Source organism: Salvelinus alpinus, chromosome 15, assembly GCF_045679555.1.
Source record: "Salvelinus alpinus chromosome 15, SLU_Salpinus.1, whole genome shotgun sequence".
In the NCBI taxonomy this organism is placed as follows: Eukaryota; Metazoa; Chordata; class Actinopteri; order Salmoniformes; family Salmonidae; genus Salvelinus; species Salvelinus alpinus.
This window is the reverse complement of record NC_092100.1, coordinates 26,033,759-26,043,728: the sequence shown is the minus strand read 5'-3', so window position 1 is coordinate 26,043,728 and position 9,970 is coordinate 26,033,759. Positions and strand designations below refer to the sequence as shown.

The 9,970-nt window shown below is 41.9% G+C and overlaps 1 long non-coding RNA gene across 1 annotated transcript in view; it reads right to left on the bottom strand.

Annotated features, from left to right (window-relative positions):
- Positions 1-1,202: 1,202 nt before the first annotated feature.
- The window catches only part of LOC139539822 (uncharacterized), a 29,278-nt gene continuing 20,510 nt past the window's right edge, over positions 1,203-9,970 (bottom strand). Inside the window, exon 3 of the long non-coding RNA XR_011668018.1 lies at positions 1,203-4,554. This is a non-coding gene — a long non-coding RNA (uncharacterized lncRNA). The remainder of the gene's footprint in view (positions 4,555-9,970) is intronic.

Genomic DNA, 9,970 nt, shown 5'->3' with positions numbered 1-9,970 from the left:
TATATATAATTGTCACTGGTGGCAATGTTTCTCTCAAACTCTATCTCTTAAGTGAAAGCAGTCCTGGTTACAGTGATAGGCTGAAAAGATCTAAACCATCTGCTGTGCTTGTTAAGAAGCAGGAGAGCGAGTTTATTTTAGAGCAGCAGCGCTGCACCGCACTCCGCTGATAATTAGAGAGATGTCGACTAGTTTGTTTAATCTGTTGATAATTTTAATGTATATTATTTACTAATGAACCATTACTATTAACCCATTCACGTCATTGTACTATATTTAGTACAATATCAAAATACGACGCTGTTTGGTGTAAATAAATGCATGAAATTTGATGTCAACACTGTTAGTACAAGTGTCTAAATAGAACACATTTCAATTGTAAGATTGACACTGGAAATATGATAGATAATGACAATCAAAGCTGGTATTTTTAGGAAATTTGAAAAAAAAACATTAAAATGACTTCAGCACATGTATTTTGAATGATAAAAATAGTTGTTTGGATCCCGGATCCTAATTGGACTAGCAGCGTTCCAAGCTGTATTTGCCATCACAGGAACTCTATGCCTGCTGACAGTTCCATCTGAAATTATCAATGCACCTCTATAAGAATATCATGTTCATGTTGCTGTCCGAATAATATTTTGTATTTATCTCAACTCGCACATTATTTTCCCTTGCTTCCAGTCTAGCTTTTAGTTTGGTACAGCGGAAGTTAATATAAGACTCGCTGTCTGCCGTTCGACCTCGGAAACAATGTTTCACTTTTGAATTTCCATCTCTGTACCATATATGGGGAGTGAACGGTGCCCAGACAAGCATAGACAACTTTTTCTGAGCCAGGCAAAATCACACATCAAAGTCATAAATATGGGCATATCCAAGTAAATGCCAATAGAAAAAAAGCTCAAACAAACATGCAGCTAGTGTACTGTCATTCCATGTTTGACGTGACTGAGTTAGCTGGAGTTGGCCAGCTAGATAGCAAGTGACAATAATATTATTATCCAGCCATCCAGCCTGCATAGCAACCATTTAGTTTAGAAAGGACGACCAGTACTTTTGCTTAGCAACTATGCAACAAAAAAAAAGTATGACTGGGTCGCGTCTGTAGCAACATGGCCAAAATAACTAACAACCAGATTATTGTCCGGGCTACATCTTCTGGAGGAAGAATGAAATTGTATGAATTGACTTATCAAAATAACGTTTTAATGAAAAAATGCAATTCATTGTTATTTTAATATGTTGGTAACAGTTTATAAAAGCATTATACAATGGACATAATGTCTATTTACTGTGTTCCATCTGACTGCACAATCCACTGTCTCATCAGCCCAGCCAGGCAATTTCTAAACTTTATCTGCACTATAAAAAGCATCTTGACATTATCTCACATTTCTTTTAGACCAGCATTTAGTTTTCAACAGCGGAGATTTGTATAAACACAACATTGTTTCAATATTCAAATTCGATCTCCAGCTGAATCAGCATAGTTTTTATGTACAGTCGTGGCCAAAAGTTTTGAGAATGACACAAATATTAATTTCACAAAGTCTGCTGCCTCAGTGTCTTTAGATATTTTTGTCAGATGTTACTATGGAATACTGAAGTATAATTACAAGCATTTCATAAGTGTCAAAGGCTTTTACTGACAATTACATGAAGTTGATGCCAAGTGTCAATATTTGCAGTGTTGACCCTTCTTATTCAAGACCTCTGCAATCCGCCTTGGCATGCTGTCAATTAACTTCTGGGCCACATCCTGACTGATGGCAGTCCATTCTTGCATAATCAATGCTTGGAGTTTGTCAGAATTTGTAGGTTTTTGTTTGTCCACCCGCCTCATGAGGATTGACCACAAGTTCTCAATTGGGATAAAGGTTGGGAGAGTTTCCTGGCCATGGACCCAAAATATCGATGTTTTGTTCCCCGAGCCACTTAGTTATCACTTTCGCCTTATGGCAAGGTGCTCCATCATGCTGGAAAAGGCATTGTTCGTCACCAAACTGTTCCTGGGTGGTTGGGAGAAGTTGCTCTCGGAGGATGTGTTGGTACCATTCTTTATTCATGGCTGTGTTCTTAGGCAAAATTGTGAGTGAGCCCACTCCCTTGGCTGAGAAGCAACCCCACAAATGAATGGTCTCAGGATGCTTTACTGTTGGCATGACACAGTACTGATGGTAGCGCTCACCTTGTCTTCTCCGGACAAGCTTTTTTCCAGATGCCACAAACAATCGGAAAGGGGATTCATCAGAGAAAATGACTTTACCCCAGTCCTCAGCAGTCCAATCCCTGTACCTTTTGCAGAATATCAGTCTGTCCTTGATGTTTTTCCTGGGGAGAAGTGGCTTCTTTGCTGCCCTTCTTGACACCAGGCCATCCTCCAAAAGTCTTCGCCTCACTGTGTGTGCAGATGCATTCACACCTGCCTGCTGCCATTCCTGAGCAAGCTCTGTACTGGTGGTGCCCCGATCCCACAGCTGAATCAACTTTAGGAGACGGTCCTGGCGCTTGCTGGACTTTCTTGGGCGCTCTGAAGACTTCTTCACAACAATTGAACCGCTCTCCTTGAAGTTCTTGATGATCCGATAAATGGTTGATTTAGGTGCAATCTTACTGGCAGCAATATCCTTGCCTGTGAAGCCATTTTTGTGCAAAGCAATGATGATGGCACGTGTTTCCTTGCAGGTAACCATGGTTGACAGAGAAAGAACAATGATTCCAAGCACCACCCTCCTTTTGAAGCTTCCAGTCTGTTATTCAAACTCAATCAGCATGACAGGCAGCCTCGTCAACACTCACACCTGTGTTAATGAGAGAATCACTGACATGAAGTCAGCTGGTCCTTTTGTGGCAGGGCTGAAATGCAGTGGAAATGTTTTTGGGGGATTCAGTTCATTTGCATGGCAAAGAGGGACTTTGCAATTAATTGCAATTCATCTGATCACTCTTCATAACATTCTGGAGTAATTGCAAATTGCCATCATACAAACTGAGGCAGTAGACTTTGTGAAAATTAATATTTGTGTCATTTTCAAAACTTTTTGCCACGACTGTATATACACAAATAAATATCAATAGAAAAAAGGTCTAATGAAATGCAGCTAGTTTGAAGTGATTTGTTAGCTGTGTTTTTGGCTAGTTCCTCTGAAACAACAGCGTGTTGACTAGAGAGCACATTTTCTATGCCAGGTGAAATCGCGCATCATTAGCTCATTGTTATGGATGTATCCAAATAAATGTCACTAGAAAACAGCTTAAACCACTGCCGGCGTGCTCATTAGGCAGGATTAGATCTGCCGCCTTATGCGGGGGCAGCACCTCCAACAACACATAAACACATAAAACCTCACATGAATCCACCCAAAAACAATGACAATTTCTCTCAACCAGTGGCATATGGGCATTTTAGGTGAACACTGATGACACCCTTTGATAAGCAGTGCCCACTTTATCAACGGCAGGGGTGTAAAAACAGGGTGCTGTTGGAGAGATGCATGTCCGCAGCGCTCCCACCAACGTTCCGTCAAAAAAATTATCTAACTCAAATATAGGATATGGTAGAAAGAATATGTGGCCTTTTCTGTAGTCTATAGGCTGGAGATAAAATGTATGACAATATAATGACAATGACACTTTTTACATCATGCAGGTTTCTCCAATCATATAGCCTAACCTTAATGGCGCTCAATCCAAAAAAGAAAAAGTGCTGTCATGTTAACAAACAACATTTCCCTGACCAGGTGAATTCAGGTGAAAGCTTTGATCCCTTATTGATGTCACTTCAATCAGTGTAGATGAAGGAGAGGAGACAGGTTGAAGAACGATTTTTAAGCCTAAAGACAATTGAGAAATGGATTCCTGTGGAATGCTTGACACCTTGTAGAGTCCATGCCCCGACAAATTGAGGCTGTTCTGAGGGTAAAAGAGGGTGCAACTCAATATTAGGAAGGTGTTTCTAATGTTTTGTACACTCAGTGTGTATATATATATATATATATATACACACATACACACACATACTGAACAAAAATATAAACGCAACATGTAAAGTGTGAAATAAAATATAAAATGTTTTTTTGCCAAGATAATCCATCCACCTGACAGGTGTGGCATATCAAGAAGCTGATACCCTGTGTATATAGCCTCATTGTTGTTATTTTATTGGGTTACTTTAGTTTATTTAGCAAATATTTTCTTAACTCAATTTCTTGAACTGCATTGTTGGTTAAGGCCTTGTAAATAAGCATTTCACGGTAAGGTCTACAGCTGTTGTATTCGGTGCATGTGACAAATAAAATTGGATTTGATTAGCACACTCTTTCTTCAACTTGAAATGTCTTGTCTGAGAAGAAACTGTGATAAAGCCCCATAATTTCTACATGTCCATTTGAAAAGCAGAAAATCCTCAATCAGAACCTTAAGTCATTCCATCTCATTATCCATTGCACTCCTCTGACCCTGGCTATGAAGGGTCTTCACTGCAATCTCCATCGTGGCCAGAACCTGAGGGTCTGCATCAAGGATGCTCCTCTTGCCTCCTGTCTCTACCTGCAACAGAACACACAAGTAGGTTACTTCCTTTAATAAATGTGCCTCTATCTCCACCTGCAGGTAGAAATGAGAAACACAATTTTTATTTATTTTATTTCACCTTTATTTAACCAGGTAGGCAAGTTGAGAACAAGTTCTCATTTACAATTGCAACCTGGCCAAGATAAAGCAAAGCAGTTCGACACATACAACAACACAGAGTTACACATGGAGTAAAACAAACATACAGTCAATAATACAGTAGAAAAATAAGTCTATATACAATGTGAGCAAATGAGGTGAGATAAGGGAGGTAAAGGCAAAAAAAAGGCCATGGTGGCGAAGTAAATACAATATAGCAAGTAAAACACTGGAATTGTAGATTTGCAGTGGAAGAATGTGCAAAGTAAAGATAGAAATAATGGGGTGCAAAGGAGCAAAATAAATAAATAAATAAATAGAGTAGGGGGAGAGGTAGTTGTTTGGGCTAAATTATAGATGGGCTATGTACAGGTGCAGTAATCTGTGAGCTGCTCTGACAGCTGGTGCTTAAAGCTAGTGAGGGAGATAAGTGTTTCCAGTTTCAGAGATTTTTGTAGTTCGTTCCAGTCATTGGCAGCAGAGAACTGGAAGGAGAGGCGGCCAAAGGAAGAATTGGTTTTGGGGGTGACCAGAGAGATATACCTGCTGGAGCGCGTGCTACAGGTGGGTGCTGCTATGGTGACCAGCGAGCTGAGATAAGGGGGGACTTTACCTAGCAGGGTCTTGTAGATGACCTGGAGCCAGTGGGTTTGGTGACGAGTATGAAGCGAGGGCCAGCCAACGAGAGCGTACAGGTCGCAGTGGTGGGTAGTATATGGGGCTTTGGTGACAAAACGGATGGCACTGTGATAGACTGCATCCAATTTATTGAGTAGGGTATTGGAGGCTATTTTGTAAATGACATCGCCGAAGTCGAGGATCGGTAGGATGGTCAATTTTACAAGGGTATGTTTGGCAGCATGAGTGAAGGATGCTTTGTTGCGAAATAGGAAGCCAATTCTAGATGTAACTTTGGATTGAAGATGTTTGATGTGAGTCTGGAAGGAGAGTTTACAGTCTAACAAGACACCTAGGTATTTGTAGTTGTCCACATATTCTAAGTCAGAACCGTCCAGAGTAGTGATGTTGGACGGGCGGGCAGGTGCAGGCAGCGATCGGTTGAAGAGCATGCATTTAGTTTTACTTGTATTTAAGAGCAATTGGAGGCCACGGAAGGAGAGTTGTATGGCATTGAAGCTCGTCTGGAGGGTTGTTAACACAGTGTCCAAAGAAGGGCCAGAAGTATACAGAATGGTGTCGTCTGCGTAGAGGTGGATCGGAGACTCACCAGCAGCAAGAGCGACATCATTGATGTATACAGAGAAGAGAGTCGGTCCAAGAATTGAACCCTGTGGCACCCCCATAGAGACTGCCAGAGGTCCGGACAACAGGCCCTCCGATTTGACACACTGAACTCTATCAGAGAAGTAGTTGGTGAACCAGGCAAGGCAATCATTTGAGAAACCAAGGCTATCGAGTCTGCCGATGAGGATATGGTGATTGACAGAGTCGAAAGCCTTGGCCAGGTCAATGAATACGGCTGCACAGTATTGTTTCTTATCGATGGCGGTTAAGATATCGTTTAGGACCTTGAGCGTGGCTGAGGTGCACCCATGACCAGCTCTGAAACCAGATTGCATAGCGGAGAAGGTTTGTGTACAAACTTAATTTTCACTGACTCACCCAATGATGCGCAACTCACTCACCGGTGATGGCCGATGTGCTAAAGCCAAAAGCTTGTCTATCTCTCTCTTGTTTTACTTTGTAAAACAATGCTGTTTGCACAATAGCGCTATTTGGAAGTTGATAACTTTGGTAGCCTACAGACAAATGAGTCTTCTCTTTTCAGCAGGATACATTTGCTTTACAAACTGTGTTTTCACGCGAATGTATTTGAAATACTTGTTTTACATGCATACTGTTCCCCGACCGTATGCCCGGTGTACATAGCACAAGATGCCTTGCGGTGAAACACCTCTTCCCATTCATTTTCAACGGAAGGTAAAGAAGCAGAGAGTCTGAGGACATTTGGGTGGTGCGTGAGGGCCTGTGAAAAATATAAAACTTTTCCCAACTTTATGCAAATAACCAGCGGCGACCGCTGTGCGATGACCAATCATATCGAGTGGTTCACATGACGAATTGCGTTGCGACCCAAGGCTGGAGACTTTCTTCAGATCATTGTCTATTTGTGTACTTCTTGTATGTATACAGACTATTCTACTTTTTTTTTTTAAATGGAGACTTTCTTCAGCGAAGATAGATGACAAAAATTATAGGATGGAAGCAAATGTAAGTGATTGTAACGTCATTATGAATCATGCAAAAAATGTACAGTTGATAGGAATATGTTAGTTAATGTAGACAAACGATTATGCATATTTTTTTATCATAAAGTTCATTTACGAAAATCGCGATTTAGAATCTAGTTTTTCACAATTGGGCCTTTATTAGTTAACTTATATATTATTTTATTCATATCCAGTTTGATGATAGGTCCAGTCCAGTTTCAGTGGAAGTGAGAGTCAGGGAAGGCCAGGATGCCAGACCAACTTTTGATTATTTCAAGAGACCCAAGTCAGATGACCTAAAAGCATTTTTTTGTTTCCACCCTATGCATGAATCTAAACCTTTTCTGTTTGGAAGACTGCACCAATCGGAAATGGCTGTCATACAATGAAGAAAGCCATGCGTTATACTGTTCAATTTGTATGGCATTTGTGAAGCCTACTGACAGCAGTATTTTTATGAGTGGAATGACGGATTAGAAACATGTTCACCAAAGGGTAGAAGAGCACGAGAAGAGCAACATGCACAGAAGTAGTGCTGAGGCATACTTTTTAAGGTCCTCCAAAGCAGACACTCAAAGTCTGCTCAGTGGCAGTCAGATGGGAAGTGAAGTGAAGCCCCAAAATTGTCCTACCTGGAAGCCTGTGTTTCAGACATAAGGAATTGGATGGTGGCAAATGTTCTACTTTTAAACTCGGACAAAACAGAGATGCTAGTTCTAGGTCCCAAGAAACAAAGAGATCTTCTGTTGAATCTGACAATTCATCTTGATGGTTGTACAGTCATCTCAAATAAAACTGTGAAGGACCTCGGCGTTACTCTGGACCCTGATCTCTCTTTTGACGAACATATCAAGACTGTTTCTTTTTCCATCTACGTAACATTGCAAAAATCAGACACTTTCTGTCCACGAATGATGGAGAAAAATTTATCCATGCTTTTGTCACTTCTAGGTTAGACTACTGCAATGCTCTACTTTCCGGCTACCCGAATAAAGCAACTAATAGACTTCAGTTAGTGCTAAACACGGCTGCTAGAATCTTGACTAGAAACACATTTTTTTATCATATTACTCCTAACCTAACTGCTAACCTACAAAGCATTACATGGGCTTGCTCCTACCTCCTACCTACAAAATAACTTCCAATACTCTACTCAGCAAATTGGATGCAGTCTATCACAGTGCCATCTGTTTTGTTACCAAAGCGCCTTATACCACCCACCACTGCGACCTGTATGCTCTAGTCGGCTGGCCTTCGCTACATATTCGTCGCCAGACCCACTGGCTCCAGGTCATCTACAAGTCTATGCTAGGTAAAGCTCCGCCTTATCTCAGCTCACGATAACAAAACCCACCCGTAGCACGCACTCCAGCAGGTATATCTCACTGGTCATCCCCAAAGCCAACACCCCCTTTGGCCGCCTTTCCTTCCAGTTCTCTGCTGCCAGTGACTGGAACGAATTGCAAAAATCACTGAAGCTGGAGACTTACATTTCCCTCACTAACTTTAAACATCAGCTACCTGAGCAGTTAACCGATCACTGCAGCTGTACATAGTCCATCTGTAAATAGCCCACCCAATCTACCTACCTCACCCCCATATTGTTTTTATTTACTTTGCTGCTCTTTTGCACACCAGTATCACTACTTACACACCATCATCTGCTCATCATCATTTGCTCATCTATCACTCCAGTGTTAATCTGGTAAATTGTAATTACTTTGCTATTATGGCCTATTTATTGCCATACCTCCTCATGCCATTTGCACACACTTATAGACTTTCTTTTTTTTCTATTTGTAACGCTCGTCTTCCTCCTCGTCTGAAGAGGAGCAAGGATCGGACCAAAATGCAGCGTGGTTTGAATACATACTTTTAATAATATCAACGAAGACGAAAAACACTTGATAAACTACAAAACAACGTGAACAGACCTGAACATGAGAACATAAAACATGAACGCACGAACAGGAACGAACGAATGAACGAACGAAACGAAACAGTACTGTGTGGCGAACAAACACAGACACAGCAACAATCACCCACAAACAAACAGTGAGAACAGCCTACCTTAATATGGTTCTCAATCAGAGGAAACGTAAAACACCTGCCCCTGATTGAGAACCATATCAGGCTAATACAATGAACCCAACATAGAAACACATAACATAGAATGCCCACCCAGCTCACGTCCTGACCAACTAAACAAGGCTAAACAAAGGAAACAAGGTCAGGAACGTGACACTATTGTGTTGACTGTACGCTTGTTTATTCCATGTAACTCTGTGTTGTTGTTTCTGTCGCACTGCTTTGCTTTATCTTGGCCAGGTCGCTGTTGTAAATGAGAACTTGTTCTCAACTAGCTTACCTGGTTAAATAAAGGTTAAATAAATAACATAAAAAAATCTTTGCGATTTGGTACTGCCGTACATACCTACACGTACACTACGGTCACAAGACGCAGGCCTCCTTATTGTCCCTAGAATTTCTTAGCAAACAGCTGAAGGCAGGGCTTTCTCCTATAGAGCTCCATTTTGATGGAATTGTCTACCTATCTATGTGAGAGACGCGGACTCGACCTTTAAGTCTTTATTGAAGACTCATCTCTTCAGTAGGTCCTATGATTGAGTGTTGTCTGGCCCAGGAGTGTGAAGGTTAACGGAAAGGCACTGGAGCAACGAACCGCCCTTGCTGTCTCTGCCTGGCCGGTTCCCCTCTCTCCACTGGGATTCTCTGCCTCAAACCCTATTACATGGGCTGAGTCACTGTCTTACTGGTGCTCTTCCATGCCATCCCTAGGAGGGGTGCGTCACTTGAGTGGGTTGAGTCACTGTCGTGATCTTCCTGTCCGGGTTGGGCCCCCCCCTTTGGTTGTGCCGTGGGGGAGATCTTCGTGGGCTATACTCGGCCTTGTCCCAGGATGGTAAGTTGGTGGTTGGAGATATCCCTCTAGTGGTGTGGGGGCTGTGCTTTGGCAAAGTGGGTGGGGTTATATCCTGCCTGTTTGGGCCTATCCAGGGGTATCGTCAGACGGGGCCATAGTGTCTCACGCCCCTCCTGTC